Raw genomic sequence first — 21,222 nt, forward strand, 5'->3', positions numbered from 1 at the left:
ATAAACCATCTTTTGAAATTTTGCTCTTTTCTAGTTAAACAAATTGCAAGTTCATTAGGTAGAAGTGAGCACCAAGAATAATCTTGGTAATCATTAGAATAGCTGTAAATTAAATAAAATGTTCTTAATTATCAGTGTTCCTTCTTTCTTAGCATAAGCATCATTCTTGGGCTGGGAAGGAACCCTCTGCAGGGGCATTTGCTGGTTGTAGAAGCTTAAGGTTTAAGATTTTACCATTTAGCTATTTCACACCCACTGTTACACACATAAGCTACAGTGGTTACCCCATCCATGTTTCACCAAAGTCAAGTATAACTTATAGGAAATTCAAGAAATCCTGCTATTAACACTATAGAATGGGGACAAATAGCATTGCTATCCTGCTTTGGGGTTCAGAACTCAGTGTAGTTCAGGCTGTTGTGGCTTGATCATAGACATATGCCATCTTCCTACAGTCAAAGTGTTTCCAAACTGAAAGGAACTTTCGAGATCTCCAGTTGCATTTCTCATCTTTTAGAGGGAAAAAAAATGATGCTTTGTGAAATTAAGTGACTTGCACAGGCTATACTCTGGAAAGCTTCAGTCTTGGTCATGGATGTCCTAACTCCCTGTATCCTGCTCTTTCCAGTGCATTATGGCTGCAAGTTTGCATGATAAAGTATCTGCCAGATTCACCAAACCTAGTGACCACAATCACATTCTGTGAATACAGAGGAGTGAAAAACAAGACCAAATAAAATTGCAATGTGTAAATTTTTTAAAGTTAGATTTAAGAGTGGATAATACATTGAAAGCCTTGAAAAGGAAGGAATCAAGGAAGGAAGGAAGAGAAGCATTTTTTTTCCATTTTTCTAGTTGAAATATAATGACCTTTAAAAGAGAATTATAGAAAAGAATGGCTGATTCTATATATGTTATCAAAAATTAGGATTAATTCTTCTAGCTTACGAAAATGGAATGATAAATTGGCAAGGAATGAAATACAGCTATGCAGATCAGGAAAGATATTTTTCACAAAAAATTTATCAACTAGATATCTCTGGAGAGGGGGCAGTTAAGCTCTAAAACCAAGTATTATAACTGATAACAGATACATTTTAAAATAACAATAATAGATAGCTTTAAATAAACACAGTCTACAAGGTGGTAAGAAACAATTCCTTAAGAAACAATTCCTTAAAAGTAGAAATCACGATAGAATATGATAATAATAGTCATTGACATTTATTGAGTATTTTGTATGTGCAGACACTGTTCTAAGTACTTTATACACATGAACTCATTGATTTCCTACAGCATGTCTGTAAAGTAGTTATGTTTATTGCCCTCACTTTATAGATGTGAGACCAAGGCATTTCTAGATTAAATTACTTATCTAAGGTTACAACACTACTAATAATATAATTAGAAACTGAACCCAGGAAATCTGATTTCAGAATCCATGGTCTTAACTTCTATGCTATGTGACCTTATCCTAGTACAAAGATAATAAAATAAATAGAAAATGTATCTTTAGAAAGTAGGAAAAATCTCTCATATAGCACGAGACCATTACAAAGGTGCAGCTGTACTATAATAGTGGAAGGGTGTTGTTCAAAGGAAATTGATCTTAGAGTAAGCTGTAACAGCTTTACATTTAAAGAAGGTATGTCATGAGGTAACTAAAAGAAGGAAGAAAGGAAGGAGGGAAGAAAGGAGGATGGAAATGAATCAGATATGTGTATGGCAATGCAATAACATAAAGACAAAAACATACCAGAGAGCACCTTTGATGGCAAAGAAAAGATATAAAACCTATAGAACCTATTGTGGACTTTCAGATTATAGTTCCAATGATAGCCATTGTTAACATTTTAGGACTCTGTGTGTGTGTGTATGAATACACATATAACAGAAATGTTTGTGTCCCCCCAAAACTCTTATGTTGAAGCCTTTGTCACCAATGTGATGGTGTCTGGACATGGGGCCTTTAAGAGGTAATTAGGGTTAGATGAGGTCAGGAGAGTGGGGCCCTCAGGATGCAATTAGTGCCCTTATAAGTAAAGACACCAGAGATCGAGCAAGTCTCTCTCTTTCTCTCTCTCTCTTCTCCCTCTCTCCCTCTCTCTCAATCTCCAGCCTTCTACCTTTCTCATTCTCTCAATCTCCAGCCTTCTACAAGCCAGGAAGAGAATCCTCATTTCTCACCACTTTGTCCTTCAGCCATACCTCAATTCTCAATTCTATATTTATGTTTAATATATTGTGCTTTATCCTCTAGGTCTTTACCCCTGTATCAAATTCACTTCGGCAGGAACACGTTTCCCTTTTCTCTTTCATCTGGCTTAATTCTTCTGATCCTTCAACTCTCAGCTTAGATGTCATTTCCTCAAATCTCTACAGCCATTGTTATTATCATTAGCATCTTTAATATCACTATTATTAGTCCTACCAAAGACCTTGAGAGAGGTTCCCCAGTTTATTAGCCATTTGCTAGCAGTTCCTAACAAATCATAGGATATTTTGCTTAGTCCACACTTTTTGGAAGGAGGGAGACAGAGCCCCTTTTTAAGTAGCTAAATTCCACCTCTTGTTTAAGTGCTCTCTTTAGAGAACCCCTATCTGGAAGGCATGGGGTTGGTTCCTTCTTTGCCTGGTTATTGCCATTGCTTCTCCATTTGTTTTGTTTTCTTTTATAGGGACAATTATTATATATAGATTGAATCTTCATTCTTTGCTCAATGCTCATGAGATAGTGGTTAAGGATTCTTCAATGATCCACTATGCTATCTGCCTGGGAAAATGCAATCCATTGCATTTTTATCAGATCTTAGTTATCGAGTAGCAAACAAACCACTGCTCTGGGTTGAAAGACTTCCAGGTGTAAAGTAAAAAGCTAGTGAAAAAGATATACCTCTCATGAAAATTTTACACTTGTAACGTTGAAAGCAGGAGATTTCGATGGCCACGTTTTCTGAAATGGGCCAGGGAAAGAGAGAATATCAGTCTGCAGAGTTAGAGATAAGTCTTCATGGAGAGGGGAGCAAAGGTGGGACCAGGAGTGAGTTCCAAAGGTGTCTGGCTCTCCAGTTCTAATCTTCAGGCCCCACTGCACTGTTGCCCTTGAGTCTCATGAGACTCTCCACTATTATTTCAATATGAAGGCAACCTACAGTTGATTTTTGTCACTTGTGTCCAGGAAAGTGTGATTTTATTTCAGGATTTATTTAAATATGACCTAGGTTTTTTGTTTTGTTTTGTTTTTTGCTATTATGCTTACAGTTTTCTTTGCATTTATATTTGAAATATATTGTAACTTTAAAATTCTTCTGTATGAAAAAAGAGAAATTTAACATAATTTTACTTTGATTCACCTCTACTTCCCCTTTCTGATCATGATGAATAAAATCTGTTGGTAACAGCCAAGAATGCTGACATTATTGAATTAATTTGGCTTTTAAAAATTAAATATTCTCTTTCAAAAATCACTTTTTTCTTTTGAATTTACATTTGTTACCACGTTCACTGGTAATTAGATACATTTCTGTGTTTACTGCTTTTTCTCCTTTCTTGCATTTTAACATAGTCCATCAAATTAATAGCTAGAATATACTCTGAGTAAATTTTTCAAGAATTGTACATGGTGGTATGTAATTTGAATCTTTAAATAATTTGAAATGACATATTAATGATACCGGAGAATTTTAAAGTTACTGTGTATTTCCAACATGCTCTAGACGCTTTCCAACTGTCAGGGTCTGCATCTCTGTGCCCAAGGGATTTTTCCCAATCCATAGAAGGCTATTCTTCCCTTGCCTAGAAGTGCCAGGGAATTAACAGCCCCAGAGAGAAGCTCTGACAGATTGACATGAGATAGGATATGATATATATTTGTATACATTTTGAAATGATCACAATAAGTTTAGTTAACATCCATCACCATACACAATTACAGAATTTTGTTTTCTTGTGATAACTTTTAAGATCCACTCTCTTAACAACTTTCAACTTTCAAATATGCAATACAGTATTATTAACTATAGTTGCCATGTTGTGTATTACAACCTCATGACTTATTTTGTACCTGAAAGTATGTACCTCCTTTTGACTCCCTTCACATATTTCACCCACCCCCACCCCCATCTCTGGCAACCAACAATTTGGTCTATGTATCTATGTTTGTTATTTGTTTTTAGATTCCACACATACATGACAAAATATTGTTTTTGTCTTTCTCTAACTAATTTCACTTAGCATAATGTCCTTAAGGTCCATCATAGATGGCAAGACTTCCTTTTTTTTATAGCCGAATAATATCCCATTATATATACTCTGTATTTTCTTTATCCATTCATCTGTTGATGGACACTTAGGTTGTTTCCATATCTTGACTATTGTAAATAGTACAGTAATGAACATGAGGTGCATCTATCTTTTTGAGTCAGTGTTTTCATTTTCTTTGGATAAATATTCAGAAGTGGAATTTCTGGATCATATGGTAGTTCTACTTTTAATTTTTTGAGGAACTCACATACTGTTCTCCACAGTACCTGCACCAATTTACATTCCTATCAACAGTGCACCATGAGGGTTCTCTTTTCTCCACATCCTCACCAATACTTGTTATTTCTTATCTTTTTGAAAATAGCCATCCTAACAGATGTGAGGTGATATCTCATCGTGGTTTTGATTTGCATTTCCCTGATGAGTAGTATATAGAGTATCCTTCCATGTACCTGTCAGCCATCTGTATGTCTTCTTTGGAAAATGTCTATCCAGATCCTCTGCCCATTTTTAAATCAGATTATTTGTTTTTTGCTATTGAGTTGTATGAGTTATTTATATACTTTGGATATTAACTCCTTATAAGATATATGATTTGCAAATATTTGTTCCCATTCAGTGGGGTTGCCTTTTCATTTTGTTGATGGGTTCCTTTCCATGCAGAAGCTTTCAGTTTGACATAGTCCCACTTGTTTACTTTTGTTTTTGTTGCCTTTGCTTTTGTTATCAAATCTAAAAAATCATTGCCAAGACTAATGTCAAGGAGCTTACTGCCTATATTTTATTCTAGGAGTTTTATGGTTTCAGCTCTTACGTCCAAGTCTTTAATCCATTCTGAGTTCACTTTTGTGTATGGTGTAAGACAAGAGGTTCAGTTTCATTCTTTTGCATGTGGCTGTCCAGTTTTCCCAATACAATTTATTGAGGAAATTGTCCTTTCCCCATTGTAATTCTTGGCTCCTTTGTCATAAATTAATTGACCATATATATGTGGGTTTCTTTCTGGGCTCTCTATTCTGGTCCATTGATCTACGTGTTGTTTTTATGCCAATTCCACACTGTTTTACTATAGCTCTGTAATACGGGAGTGATGCCTCCAGCTTTGTTCTTCTTTCTCAGGGTTGCTTTGGCTATTCAGGGTTCCAGAAGTCTGTCCAAGAACCAATTTTGTATTCTTGGTTGTTGTTATTTTCAGCTACTTTCACTCCTTTTCATGCCCTTTTAGGGTTATATCAATGAGAAGTTGAAAAGAATTATATCCCCCAAGTTGAAAAGCAAAACTAAAAGGCTACATATGAAACTATGTGTTTGCATGTCTGTGTCTGGAAGACAGTGGGGGGTGGATAATTTGAGAGGACTTAAATAGAGTTCAGTTTAGTCACGCTGCTTTTTCCTCATAAGATTTGAAGATCATGGGTAGAGGGTGATAACCTGGTGCCCCAGCCCAAGGGAAGAAGACAATAAAGTAAAGAAGAAGGAACCTAAGAGCAGCTAAACATGCCTAAAACAGGAATTTTTCTAGCTTGTTCCTTCTCCCCTCCTAACTATTGAAAACAGCTGGCTGTTTCTTTAATCCTTTGTTATCTTGGATTCAACAAAGCAAATTCTATTTAAAGGAGTCTTTTACATTTTCAGAGGAGAAAATAATGGGGTAAGGGTGGCATATTACATGAGGAAACTTTAAGAATCTTCACAAAACATGTACATGGGAAGAGAAAAGTGTGAGGGGGGAAAAGCAAATGAGCCAAGGGGGTCCTTATTTTCTACACAGACAACTTGACCTGAGTTCTAATCTGAAAGCACTGCCACATAACTTGGCAAGTCACTTCATTTGTTTGGGTTGAAGGTGATCATGATCTTCTGGAATTCCTCCTGGAGTATTTTAATGTTCACATCTTCCACTCGGAATTTCCTCCTGTGACCTGGCCAAATTCCCAAATAACACGGGAGAGTTCTTCACACTGCATTTGGTTCTGCAGGACCACCATCATGGGCATAGATTTAGATTTGTGGTCTTAGTATTTCATCTAATCCAGATGCTTCATTTTGTCTGCTTTCTCAGCATAAGTGAGGTGGAGACTTGGACTGAGATGAACTGGCTTCATCCCAATCTGGACACAACAAATACACCCTGGCAAGAGCAAATATCTAGAATAGACAGTCTGACTGCCCCTTCTATTGAAAGCACATGTCTTGATTTAGCTGGTAAACATTTAGGCCTTAAGGTTTTGAATTTATATTAAGAGCACTGGAAGAGACATCAAGAACACATCTCTTGTGCTCCTTTGACTCTTTTTTTTTAATTAATTAATTAATTTTGGCTGCATTGGGTCTTCATTGCTGTACGCGGGCTTTCTCTAGTTGTGGCGAGCAGGGGCTACTCTTCGTTGCAGTGGGCAGGCTTCACATTGCAGTGGCTTCTCTTGTTGCGAAGCAGGGCTCTAGGCACGCAGGCTTCAGTAGCTGTAGCACGTGGGCTCGGTAGTTGTGGCTCGCGGGCTCTAGCGCGTAGGCTCAGTAGTTGTGGCACATGGGCTTAGTGCATGTGGGATCTTCCCAGACCAGGGCTCGAAACCATGTCCCCTGCATTGGCAGGTGGATTCCTAACCACTGCGCCACCAGGGAAGTCCCCTTTTGACTCTTATAGCAAAAGTCCACTATCCCAGATAAATAGGTATATAGCCATCCTTTGGTTAGCCATATAATTGCAAGCATCCCTTGGCATAAACGACCCACATCAGCAAAAAAACAATGAATTAAATATATTGGGCCTTAAGATACATTATATTATTTTGTCCCCATCAATTTATCTCTCTGCTTAGGTGAGGAGAAAAACTGCAGATTTCATTGATCGAAAGATGCTAGTTTTTTCCACATTTTAATAGGTCTCAAACTAGGATGCATTTTACAATTGATGCTGTGTCATAATCTTTACTGAAAGTTCTGTTTGGGGAGATTTTATTAAAATATTAAAAATAATTGCATCTTAAAATGGATGGTGTCTTAGATTACATGAAATACAGAAGTTGGAATTCCTTGGAAAGTTTTGTTTTGGTAGTTCTAGGAATGGGGAGGTAATAGGAAGTAAACTTAGGAAGTGAACTCAGGAGTATTAGAGATAAAAGTTTTATCAAACAACTTTAATGATATACGTTTGGTTCTCTTGACTCTTGTCAGTTCTTTTGAGTGCAGAGATTAAATGTACACTTTACTTATTCAATACAATACCTAATCTATTGTGAATATTTGTTAACTACATCATCATAACACAAGTAGTCATTCATTATGAGGGGACAAAATCACTGAAAAGAAAAAGAGGAATCCAGCATTCAAATTCCAACTTACCACTTTTTACTGACCAATTCCATATAATAGCATTATTTTACATTATCTTCTGCAAGAATTTCCCTGTATAAACCTAAATAGTGAATTATGAAAATGCCATTAAGTTCCTCCAGAATCAAGAATTTCTTATACCAGTGATTCTCAAATGTGGCTGCACATTAAAACCACCTAGGAAGCTTTTAGAAAATACTGATATCCAAACCCCATCTCACACTAAATTAAAGCAGGACATCTGGAGTAGGGCATCGGCACTTTTTAAAAAGCTTCCCCAACAATAGAGAAAATCAACAGAACCAAGAAGTGGTTTTTCAGAAAAATCAACAAAATTGACAAACCTTTAGCTATATTGACTAAAAAAAAAAGACGACTCAAAATCAGAAGTAAAAAAAGGGTGCATTGCTACCTATTTTACAGAAGCAAGAAGGATTGTAAGAGAGTACTATGAACAATTATATGTAAACAAATTGGATAAGCTAGATGAAATGAACCAATTCCTAGAAACACACAACCTTCCATGATTGAATTACGGAAAAAGTGGGAAATCTGAATAGGATTGAAAGCAGGGACTCAGATATTTGTACACTCATGTTCACGGCAGCATTATTAACAATAGCCGAAAGATGGAAGCAAGACAAATGTCCATCAGATGATGAGTGGATAAACAAAATATGATATATACATACAATGGAATATTATTCAGCCTTTAAAAAAAAGGAAATTAAGGAAATTCTGCCACATGCTACAACATGGATGAACCTTGAAGACATTATGCTACGTAAGTAAGCCAGTCACAAAAGGATAAATATTGTGTAATTCCACTTATATGAGGTGATTAAAATAGTCAAATTTACAGAGACAGAAAGTAGAATGGTGGTTGCCAGGGGTCGGGGTGAGGAAGAAAGGCCAGTTTGACAAGATTAAAAGGCTCTGAAGATGGTTGGTGGTGATGGTAGCACAACAGTGTGAATACACTTAATACCACTGAATTGTACACCAAAAAAAATGTTTAAAATGGTAAGTTTTATGTTATATATATTTTCCACTATTAAGAAAAAAGTGTAGAGCCTTCCCAGCTGTTTCAGTAGAGCTAAATCTGAGATCCATGGATTTAGACCAAAGGATAGTCTCAAGTATTCTGATCACACTCCAGTTGAGTCCTCTAGATAGAAACACAAACATTTTTTTTCTTTCTGTGTCCTCAGCTCCAGAGCTTGCCATATAATATCAGTAATCCTATTTGCTTTTTATTGACCCCAATTATGAGTCAGAAATTATGCTAGGCCAGTCGTTTTCAAACTTTAGAGTGCATCAGAATCCCCTGATGGCTTGATAAAACTCAGATTGCTGGACTCCACCTGCAGAGTTAGGCATGAGGTATTACATTTCTAATAAGTTTCCTAATGAGGCTCGGCTGGGGACCACAGGCCTAGCACCGCTGTGCAAAGCACTTTGCACATTATCACAGGATATACAACAACCTTTGGGGCAGGTATCATAGTTAGGCTCAGAGACATGAAATGACTTGTCCAAAATCACGCACCACGAGATGTTAGAGATGGGATTACATTCCAGGTCTTTCTGACTCCACAACCATGCCATTTCACTATGCTCTGGAAGATGGCCATTAAATGGATGAATTTTCTTAACAGATTCTTAGTAGACGTCAATGGAAAACTAAAATTTGACTAAAATTTTTAAAAAATGGTTTAAAAACACAATCAGTGGAGGGGATGGTTTTTTACAGTTTCTCAGTTATGGTCCAAGGCAGTGTTCTGAAATGCCACCACTTACTCATATGCAATCAGATGCCATTTGAATCTAGGCCCTAAGTAGTGACATTTCACTTGTTATCAGTTTAGCTAACAACACCTTCCCCCTGTCAAAATCTTTCTAAGCATGCCCTTTCTTGGTATAAGACATGTCCTCTCTCTCTTTTTCATGCATTTTTTTCAATTTATTCATTTAATTTAGCACCATCCCCAAATAAACCATTTTCCTTGCCCATAGACTGACTTTTGTCTCAATCCGTTCTTTAATCCCTCATTGCTACTTATAAGTAGATCTGAACAACTTTTTTTTTCCCAAAGAGTTCAAACTTGATGTTATAAAAATACTCTTCCAAGAAGATCTTTCCCCTTCATAATATCCACAGGAAAGAGAAAAGAAGAAAGAGAGAGAAAAGAAAAACAATATATGAATAGAAAATAAGAAATGGCAAATAAGTTGGAATTCTCAGTGCTAGTTAAGGCTCCTCGTTCAAATGTTTTTAATTAATAATAGTGACTGTTGCCATTGACTGGTTGTATATTAAGTGTCAAACACTGTACTAAGAAGCTGAGGAATATCATCTGTTTTAGTCCTGATTTAAAAAAATATCTGAGGTGACTATTTTTATCACCGTTTTCTAGATGGGAAAATATGCATAGATAAAATTAGATAACTTACCAAATGTTTATTGCTTGCTGGTGTGTCTGGCTCCAAAAGTTCATGTTTTCACCCTCTGCAGTCTTCTTTGCTAAAAAAAAGAGAGAGAGAGAGAGAGAGAGATACAAGTTTACTCGGGTGGTCTTGCTACTCAGGGAGAACCTTCGTGGGATCTTTCCTACTTTTTGAAGCTAATTTCAAAATAGAAACCCTGGTATCGATGGTTTGATCTTCTCCGGTCACTAAGGCCATCTTTATTTATAAAGTACATATAAGGAGGGTGTATCATATATGGCTTGAGAAAGGTCTTCAGAGTTAGACCGTCTCAGTTTGAACTCTAATTCTACCATAATGTCTGTATAACAGAACAAGATGCTTAATCTCTCTGTGCTTCAGTTTCCTTAGTGGTGCAATGCAGTGATAACTGTGCTTAACTCATAGAAATGCTGTGATGATTAAGTGATAGAAACCATGTATAGCTCTTTGAACAGTGCTTGGAACATTAAACACTCTACAAGCAGCTATTATTATCATTATCAATTTTTAAATATTGGCCCTGTTTTATGATTATAATCTTTTTTATAGCTAGATTTGGAGTGCTTTTATCAATTTCTAGGTTGTGTTTTTCCATTTACTATCTTGTTGTAAAATGATACCATTAACGTTGTTTGTTAGGTGGCAAAACATAAGATGAGCTCTTTTTCCCATTTATTTTTCTGTAAGGAGTTACGTCCGAATTCTCCTGGAGGCTATAGTTGTGAAAGAACAACTCAGGTTATCCGCACCACCAAAACTGATCCTGCAATTTCATGCAAAGTGATTTCACATAAGAAAAAAATGTCTTCCTAAGATATGTGCATAAGCTATTGTAATATTTGTGGTTGCAAAATGAAAGCTATTCCTTCCTTTTGCTACACCCTTCAATATTTGCTCAGGTGCAATTTGATTTCCACATGAATTGATTTGGAAAACTTACTGGGGAGTTACAGAGCAGTTGTCATTCCAGCCTCTAGTAACTTCTCAAACAAAATCATATTCCCGAAAAATGGTTACATAAAGTACCTCTAATAAATCTCTCCACGTGTTTATACCTTAGTATAAACCCCATTGGCAATCTGCCTTTAAGCATGAGCACATTTTTAATCAAGCGGTAAAGCATTCAGAGTATAAAGGTCACCAAAGCTGAAGCTGCAGTGAACTGTTTTGTTCCCCTGGTGAAGGAGCTTGGCTGGAGAGGTTGCTGCAGTTGCCCCAAAGTTCTGCTCCCTGTAAGCCTGACTGCACTTCCCAAGTGACAGCAAAGAACACACTTAAAGGAGATACTGTTGATTTATTTGTACCAGGGCCCTTAATTCCAGATGGATAGGTTTTTTTCTTAATGAAGGAAATGTTCAGAAAGTCTATGTGCCAAAGATATCTTTCTTCAAGGGCCACCTGAGTAATAAAATAATAAGTAATAGGATAATGCTAAGTTAACACCAGAAGTAGATTTTATATTTACAAAAGTAAAAAAAAAAAAAAAAGGAAATAGAAGTAGATAAATTTCACAGTGGAGCTTGGAACTCATGCCATTCAGCTTGGGGCCACTGTCATCAGATTCCTATTGGATGCATGATCATCAATAACTCCTCCACAAAGGCAATGGCAACTGAACTTGAATGAGTCCACTGGCAATGTTATGTCTATTTGTTCGCTGATTTATTCTTAAGTCAACCACATGCATTCTCTCAAACTGTAGTTGGCAATGTTTTATAGACTTTTTACAAGCCTGCATGTAATAACTTAACACAAATAGGAATAAAGAGTAAAGTAACCTAAATGTGCCCTTTCACTGGCTTTAACTGGGATGTGACTAATAGGTGAAGCAAAATCATTTTTAAAAATAAACACATGGACTTGAGGATATGGGGAGGGGGAAGGGTGAGCTGTGACACAGCGAGAGAGAGGCATGGACATATATACACTACCAAACGTAAGGTAGATAGCTAGTGGGAAGCAGCTGCATAGCACAGGGATATCGGCTCCGTGCTTTGTGACCCCCTGGAGGGGGGTGATAGGGAGGGTGGGAGGGAGGGAGACGCAAGAGGGAAGAGATATGGGAACATATGTGTATGTATAACTGATTCACTTTGTTATAAAGCAGAAACTGACACACCATTGTAAAGCAATTATACCCCAATAAAGATGTTAAAAAAAAACCACATTTTCAAGTACATATTATTTTATTTCCAAAATATGAGATTATATTTCCGTCTCTATCTGTGTGTATATATGTGCATGTATTTACATATATTTCTATATTTATCTCCACACCACGACCCCAAAATAAATATTTAGACAGAATTTACTGTTAGCAGGTCAATGAGACATGTAAAGCAGTCTGCAAACTCAAAAGACAGTGTAGGACTCTGCAAATTTGGGTAGTATTCCAAGTATAATAATGAGTCATCAGCGATCTAGAATTGATGGTGATGTTACTTTGAGGTGATGTGTAAATGATGAGCTTAGAGAGACAAATTAAGAAACGAAAAAAAAGAGCTAGGGGAGGCTGGCTCTTACACATTGTTTAACCATCACATTTCTATTATGATTGAGTATCTTGGTCCAAATGCTTGGTATTATGCTGACTTTTATAGGAAAAATACAGATGAAACTAGTTTTTGATCCAATATCTTAAACTCATATCTAAGTCAAAAAAATGTAAAGTACGGGCTTCCCTGGTGGCACAGTGGTTGAGAGTCCGCCTGCCGATGCAGGGGACACAGGTTCGTGCCCCAGTCTGGGAAGATCCCACGTGCCGCGGAGCGGCTGGGCCCGTGAGCCATGGCCGCTGAGACTGCGCGTCCGGAGCCTGTGCTCCGCAATGGGAGAGGCCACAACAGTGAGAGGCCCGCGTACCGCAAAAAAAAAAAAAAAAAAAAAAAAAAAGTAAAGTAGATGCCACTAATAACTGCTGTTTGTGTCTTAACTTGGCCATTGGGACATGCTTCCCAAAGGAGCGTGGTTTCCCCATTCCCATCTTTCCCGAATGCTCTGTCCAAGGTTATTCAACTGTCTTGTCCTGCAGGACTCCTAGAACCAGTGTTCTACATCATTGCCTCACCCAAGTTTTTCTCCCTTTCACAGAACTTAATACATCTCATTGTCTTCCACTTTCTGTTTCTATTTCATTTTTGCCGAGCACAGGCTCTAGACACACAGGCTCAGCGGCCATGGCTCACGGGCCCAGCCGCTCCGCGGCATGTGGGATCCTCCTGGACCGGGGCACGAACCTGTGTCCACTGCATCAGCAGGCGGACTCTCAACCACTGCGCCACCAGGGAAGCCCCCTCCACATATTTTCTAGGTTGTCCAGATTCATGAGTATCTCCTTCATGTTCTTTCTCTCTCTGTGGATTTATGCTTTGTTCATAGCACAGACAAAAATCATTCCATGAGTAGCCACCCCCACCTCTCTCCCAACCTTACAAAAAGCACACAGCTACATCTTGTGCAATAATACTTTTTAAAATGGGGCCCAAGATTATTATTAATTTTGAATGTCAAAAGTGAAGTTTTTTTCTCCAGTAACAATTTTTAAGTAAAGCCACTAAATTGAAGCACTTTTGTTTTTACAGCCGGAAGGAGTCTTAGTGACTATTTAGTTCCACACCTTCACTTAATAAAAGCAACACCTGAAGCCCAGAGAGGCAAAGTGTCTTATCTCTGCGGGGCAGCGGCAAACTCCCAGGCAGGCTGTTCCCAGTGCCCCATCGAGCCCCTCTGAACCTGGCGGCCAACTGATGAAAACTCCGTGCTGAATCACTCGAGAGGAATACTAAAGTTCCCTGTTCTTATCTGTGTTCGAACACTATATGGTTACAACTATGAGGAAGTCACTCAAACTTTCCATGTCTCATTCTTCGCATTTGAAAAAAAAAATACATAATCCTTCATTTCTTGTCAGTCCATTTAGAGACAGAAATACACACACACACACACACACACACAAAGAGGGCCTTTTAAAACAAGTAGAACTTTTGAAGGCATCATTTAGAAATTGAGTTCTCCTCAACCACCAATAGCATGATCAAGAGAGAAAATAAATTGCCTTCAGTCTTTAAACCATCAAGAAGACTCTATCTCTTATCCATCAAGAGCATCATTTAATTACCTACAGTGATACCAACTCAATGGACCACCTATCCCAATTAAGCAGCAGTGCATGCTAATTATCATTAGACTTAATTGGTTTCCCAATTCAGCAACTTCCCCGATCAAGTCTGCCCCAGTTAAGTGGCATTTATTGAACCACCTGCATCTTGCTTAAAAGAAACAAAAGAAAATTTCTCATCTCAAGTTCAGCGAATATAACCTAGTCTCACCAAGTCACGCTAGCCAGTTTCTAATTAATTTCGCAAAGCATATGCTGAGGTTGCGTCCAGTATGCGTATCTTCTCCAATTAGACTGAATATTTTATTAAAATCAAGTAACATTAAGCGAAACATTGCAAACAACAATCAGTAAATGTGTGAAAATTAACAAATATTTACTAGCATTTCCTCTTTTCTTCTTGTACACATTTTTGGACCAAGATGCTATGATTATTTCATCTTTTCAGATTTTCTACCCTTGAAATGTACTTTTTTTGGTAATAACACATATTCTGAAGAGTAGGTAAGCATAAAGAAAGGTGAAATTATGCTTGTGGGCTCAACCTTCCCAGATAAATTTATGTGCATGATGGTTCCTTTGCTTAAATTACATCAGTGAACTAGATGAATGTAAAATCTGGCACTTGAGAACTGCTTAGGACAAGGAGAGATGCTGGCTGAATGGGATGCATAATCTGCACAGGTCTGGAAGGTCAGCGCTGAGCATAGATTGGAAAGAGAAGCCTCTCCTTCTGGAAAGCTGAGCATTTGGGGTGGCGAATAACATAAGCACACACGTGTTGGTGTGCAAAGTCATTGTTCCAAGTCCGCTCAGAGACAGCTCGAATGCGCTCTCGGGATTCAAGAAGACAGATGAGCATTTCTGAACCCTTCCTCCAGGAGAGCTAGAATTCTCACCTTAGACTCTTCCTGCCCATGTGAGAGCACAGCCCCAAAGAGAAAACATAACTCCAAGACTCCCGCTTTCCTCAGTTCCCCCAAGAAAAAGATGGACAAGAGGGAAGGTGGGAAGAGCTAGCAGAACCAGGTTGTGTCCAGGGACCACATTTCTTCCGAGGGCAGTAAAACTATTCAGGATTTCTCTGAGAAAGAGCCCAGAGGTCAGAGTGGTCTTGCTGAAGGTGGAGGTGGGGATGACAGTAGAGCCTGCCCCTGGTAGCACATGTATGGCACTGGCAGTGGAATCACCCAGCAGGGGGAGGGGGCACGCTGTGCCCTGGGCATGGTTTTTGGTCAGCACACTGGGTAGGCAAGGATTTGAGATCAACAGTGAAATAATAAAAAGGACCAGTGACACACTGAGTGGGAGAGAAGGGTGACGGATGACAGTACAAGGGCAAGGGCATGTGGAGAGAGCTACTTGGGATGGAGAACTTTCACACTTTCCCTGACAAGTGTAGTCCCATCTCAGATGGCCTGGGAAAGGTCCACCAAGGAATTCAAGGCTAGTCAGCAAGAATAACTCATCTTCTGAAGTTGCGGATTGTCTAGAAGATGCATCCTCAGGATCAAGGAAAGGGTGGACATTCCTCAGAAATTTCCCTTTATTTTGGCATTCTAATGATGTTGCAGCAGAGGAGTTTCTTATGCCACCAATAGAGAATAACAACCACAGTAATAATAATAGAGAATAATATTGTCATATTTGATCTCCGTTTTCTTTGGACTGGCTTAAAAACTTCAAACTTGGGCTCAGGGTTCCAAAAAGAGAATATATATAACAAAATGCTTTACCTTTTCTCAAGAAACTAGCACACGTTTAGATTATATGAGTTGATGGAGCCTATTACTATAGTAGAGCCCTTTATTGGCAACACCAAAACACAGAGAGTAGCCTACATCTCCAGGATTCTACTTAACTAACTGAAATCAGGATTCCTAGTAGTATATGAAATCACCTCAGATACAATTCTATATGTCTGCTCATAATTGAATTAAACTATTCTGGCCTGAAGCAAAATTGTAAGGTAGAATTATTGAAGGTAGAGCTAGAAAGAATCTTAGAGATCAGTTATTCCCAGGTACTGTTTTTGCATTTAAGGAAACAAAGCTTTAACCATTAAAGGATTTGGCCAAAGAAGAACCAAATTTCCAGATTATTATCTAGTGCAGTTTCTGTTACACAGGATGGAAACCTCTTATGAACTTTCACTATGATTCTGGTTTCTCCTTTCTTACCAAAATTGGAAAGATCTGGAATCAGTTATTTGTTGCTGCGCTTTCTGAAAGCCTTGCCTCCAGATCTGACTGAGTCAGATAGCAATAGGTCCTGAGACTCTGACATGTTCTAGTTGCCACTGGCTACTTCTCTGAGGAGATGAGGGGGGTGAGAGAGGGGGTCATTTCTGAACCCCATCAGGTAGGTGGAGAAGAACAGAGGAACCATGGGCTACTCCACTTCTTGGGGAATCATTCCAGTACTTGTCAGCAAATATATGATTAAGGGTCAACCGTTTGTAAGAAGGGTGAAAAAAAAGCCTCTGAACATTGATGCTTGTTCTTAAACTAGTTAATTCACAACGGAAAAGATTATAAGCTATAAAGATCTGTCAAAAAGTAGTACTAATTACAGTTATTTATGTGGACTACTAAACTATTGGCCTGAAATGTCATGGAACAACACATATCATTAAATATGTGTCAGATTAACTTTGTTGTAAATCGTATTTCATTCATTTTCTGTCATCAGCAATTATTGAACACCTGCTATACACAAGATTTCTATTTTTTCTTTCTTTTCCCACTGATCTCCAACTTTCCCCTTTTAGTGTTTCCCTGTCTTTCTCCTTGTCCCTTGCCATCACGAGATGGCTCTAACGGACTTTATTGGTTGCCTGCTGGAACTATGCCCCACTCCCCACTTTTGATAAAGAAACAAAATTTTGTTCTGATACCCACATTTTTTCCATGCAGTGTGTCCTTGAGGAAAGGACAGCTCTAGCTCCAATAAATTTTGATTTGTCTAAATCAATTGTGGTAATTTAATTTCCTTTATCAATGATCTATTTAGAAAGGGCCATATGACCCAGCTCTGGCTAATGAAATATGAGGGAGAGTTTTAGAGAAATGCTTCTTAAAAAGTGTCCAGAAAAAATATGAGCTTTTCGTACCGTATTTTGACATTGAAATATAAGAATGGGATGCCTAAAGCTATAGCAGCCATCTCAAGACCATGAGGAGACTCCACATATCCACTGAGAATAACAGGTAAGAGAGACGGAAAGAATTTCTGTTCTCTGTAATATTGCTGAGCTACTGAATATCTGATGATACAGCCACCCTACTTGTGATCACATGTTGTATGAGATAATACAATTTTCTTATTATTTAAGCCACTTCGGGTTAGATTTCCTGTTAAATGTTGCTAAGTGCATTTTCTGACACTGTAGTGAATTGGTTAAGTGAAAAGGTTTTGGAGTCGGGCAAACACAGGTTTGAGGGCTTGCTCTACCACTTACTATCTTTGCAACTCTCTGTTTTTTATCCATAAAAAATAAAATGAATAATATGGTGTTGTATGCATAGTATTTGCTCAAAGAAAGTTTGTTAGTAGTTAAATAGTGGTTCTGGGTGGTATCAAAAATTAACAAAGTAAAAAAGGATATTTAGAAGAAACATCAGAAACAGTATCAAGAGGTATAAAGCAGGCAACTCTAATCTAGAGTACTTTTTAAAATTCCAAATTCACTTTCTCACAGCATTGAGTCCGAACTGATAAGCTTCCCAAAACTACACCAGAGTTCTGAATGTGTCTAGGTCTGACACACAGAAAAATAGTAATTGAAGGAAATTTTTATTGACCATCTTTCAACATGTTGCTATGTCCTTCAGGTTATGCAAAAAATAAATAAGACACCTAAACAAAAGTGAACTTTGAGAAAATAAAGCTTATAGAACTTTAATTAAAAACATAATCATGTTTAAGTGGCACAAATTTATTTCAAAATTCAAAAAGATCTTACTGTCAAATCACTAACTTCCTTGCCATCTAAGGTATTTGTTAGTATATAAAAGTGTGTGTGTGTCTGTCTGTGTGTGTGTCTGTGTGTGATGCAGCGTACTTATCTCCTCCCTTCATATTAAAAATAGAGTAAGTCAGATTATACATGGGACAAAATAAAAAGAGACACACATTAAAATATTTACTGTAGCTAATCTAAACCTTAGACTACCCTACTAGTCTTTAAATTATTATATTCTCAAAGTATCTTAATTTCTCAGAATATTATATTCAAATGTTGTCTTTTTGAAACGGATGTTCAGACTCAAGAAATAGTACTTTGAGGTGATTTTATTTGAATTCCATTCCACACAAATTCCTAACATACTGATTTACAAAGAAGACCTGATAAAGCTTTTCAGAATATTGCTCAAGAAAAGCGGAAATGGAGAAACAGGCTACACTCAACAGTACCATCTTTGCTGCTGTTCATTGTCTGTTTGAAAGTTTTCTGCCAGTAAGGTATGACTTCACATATTAATGCCTAAGGGAAAAGGTTTATGCTTTGTCAGGTTTAGGAATGCACAAAAGTGACACTGATACCCTTTCTCCTTATTTTTCCTTCTTCAAATCCTTCCCTTAAAAATGCCTTCTGTAGTAGACTTATGTTAAAAAATGCAATGTGACTGAAAGTGATTTGAAGTCAAATAGCCCAGAAATGGTGGAGGAAGAAGGCAACCTGTAAGAGCAAATTAGGGTGGGTAAATATCTTAGAGGAATAACTGCTAATTAGGCCAGAGTACTTATCCAAAAACAGAGTGGAAAGAAATGCTATAAGAACGGGGATTCATTCAGCAAATATTGAATGATTACTATGTGCCAGGCAGTATGATGGGTGTTGGGGACATGTCTGTTCTCTCAAAACTCTCAGTAAAGTTTACCGTTTGACAACTCACACCACACATGTATGTGGCTGATGTTCATTTCCAAGGTAAAATATTAAAAATGAAAACAACGATTATATTTCAGAGTTGTTTAAAATATTTATATTGGTTATATCCCAAGGAGAATTTTATATTTTGATGCATTTTGTCTTATTTTTAATGAAGAAGGTATTGTTAAAGGAGAATCCCTACCAACAGTTGCTAAAAAAGAAACTGGTTCTGGGATATTCCAGAGGTCTCTGGCAGAGGGGCATTCTGGGCTACAAAGTGGCAGTTGGATTTTCTTTCCCACACCTGGAGGGGCTCAGCACACAGCAGCTCACAGGTGTCACCCAAGTCTGGCTGAGGCTGGCTCCACTGAGTCTAGCCAGGATCTGGCTTAACTATTCTGCTGCCTGCCTCCTGTGAGCTTGGGCTGGAGTGCATGTATGTGGGTGGCTGAGAGTATATAACACTCCCTCTTATAACTCTCCATCCCTTCAGCATCTAAATAGTAGTCAAGCACTTAAAATAACATTAAGACACGTTCCACCTTGCCCTGCCAGTCAAAGGGAAAAGGGAAAAAAATTGAAACCCTGCATTTCAGAACCTGCAAGAAGGGCTTGCTGATTTGTTAGGTTTAGTGGCTCAGAGGATTAGAAAGGCAGATATATTAGGAAGAAAAAAGAAAGAGGCAGCATACCCATTGAAGCAAATCTAATGGGCTGCTGGGGCCCAGAAGGGTCTACTACCTGAGCAAATCTTATTTATTATTCTTGTTTCACAATTAAAAAAATTTTTTTAAATAATAATTTCCTAGACATTTTTCTTTTTTTGCTATGCTAGTCACATTTCCCAAATCCTTTATCAGCGCTGCTCTGCATATGAATGGGCTGTAATTGAACTGTCACATTCATGAAGGTCAGTAACCTTTCATTAGGAAGAATGTGTTTTCTTGATAAATTATAAAGTCCCTGAGGATTTGAAAGCATATTAAAAGAAAAAAAATCTCTCTACTATACCTTGAAAAACAAAATACAGATTTTTCTTTGTTATTTTGTGTGGGGTGTAGGAGAGAGTGATTGCTTGTATTTCTGTTTAATTTGCTTTATGTGGTTTTTTTTTTTTGCAAGGGGTGGGGAATCCTCTCTACACCCCACCAACTCTAACTTTTTTGGTTTTTGTCAGCAGCCCTATGCAAAATTGTCTAATGTAACCTTTCCCTGAGTCCTTCTTAAAAGCAAAATGGAAAACTTGAACTCCTTCTCTAAAGAAATTATAGCCATTCTGTCTGCTATTTAAAAAAAAAAAAAGTAATTATGTACGTTTTCTTTCTCATAGTACACTTCAGCATTTGCTATGGGAAAGACCAAAGTCATTAGGTGCAAATGAAGACCCACCTGAGTTATGCATATTCTGCTAATCCTACCCAATGATTTAAGCAGTAATTAACACCGACAAGCACTCAGCCATCCCACCTTTGTGTTTAAGATGGCTGACCCCAGAGTGTTTCAAGTCCTGCCAGGGATGTCTGCTTCTGCTTCCATGTAATTTGACTTGAGACCCCTCTGGGGATTTTCAACCAAAGCTTCAGACTTAACCAATACTCACTCCCTGCTGCCCTTTAATTCAACTGATCTTTGGTCAAAAACTACAAGTTATGTATGCCTTTTAATATGTGCCAGTATTTTAAATGGAAAGTATGGGAGATATCTGTCAATTTTGAACATAGTTTCTTTATTTGGCTTTTTCAATTTTAAGTTAAATTCAAAAGATTCTTCTAGCATTCTTGGTATTGAAAAGCACTTAAAACATTTAACATGAAATTTGAAAGACATTGGTGCAAAAACTAAGGCCACACGAGGGACTCAATGCATTATTTTTTCTGCCATATTGATAGTCTGCATGCTTATCTGATACACTTAGGACTTCAAGTCCTCACTACCCAAACATGTGGACAAGCATCAATGCAAAACATAGTCTGCAGGAGAAATTTTTAAATTTTCTATAAAAGAAACAAAGAAAAACAGAAGTCAATTTAGTACAAGATGGTTCCACTTTCAAAGAATGTTATTATCATTTGTAGTTCTGTTGGTAGCATGGTGGGTATATCAAAAGAACATCCTATTAAAGCAACTAGTATTTCCCTATAGTATTCATCAGGTTCCAACT

At 37.7% G+C, this 21,222-nt stretch overlaps 1 long non-coding RNA gene across 1 annotated transcript in view; it reads right to left on the reverse strand.

Moving 5' to 3' along the window:
* The window catches only part of LOC307192557, a 98,815-nt gene that overhangs the window by 60,929 nt on the left and 16,664 nt on the right, over positions 1-21,222 (reverse strand). Inside the window, exon 2 of the long non-coding RNA XR_013830118.1 lies at positions 10,054-10,123. This is a non-coding gene — a long non-coding RNA (uncharacterized lncRNA). The remainder of the gene's footprint in view (positions 1-10,053; positions 10,124-21,222) is intronic.

This window comes from Stenella coeruleoalba (genome assembly GCF_951394435.1).
Source record: "Stenella coeruleoalba genome assembly, chromosome: 10".
Classification (NCBI taxonomy): domain Eukaryota; kingdom Metazoa; phylum Chordata; class Mammalia; order Artiodactyla; family Delphinidae; genus Stenella; species Stenella coeruleoalba.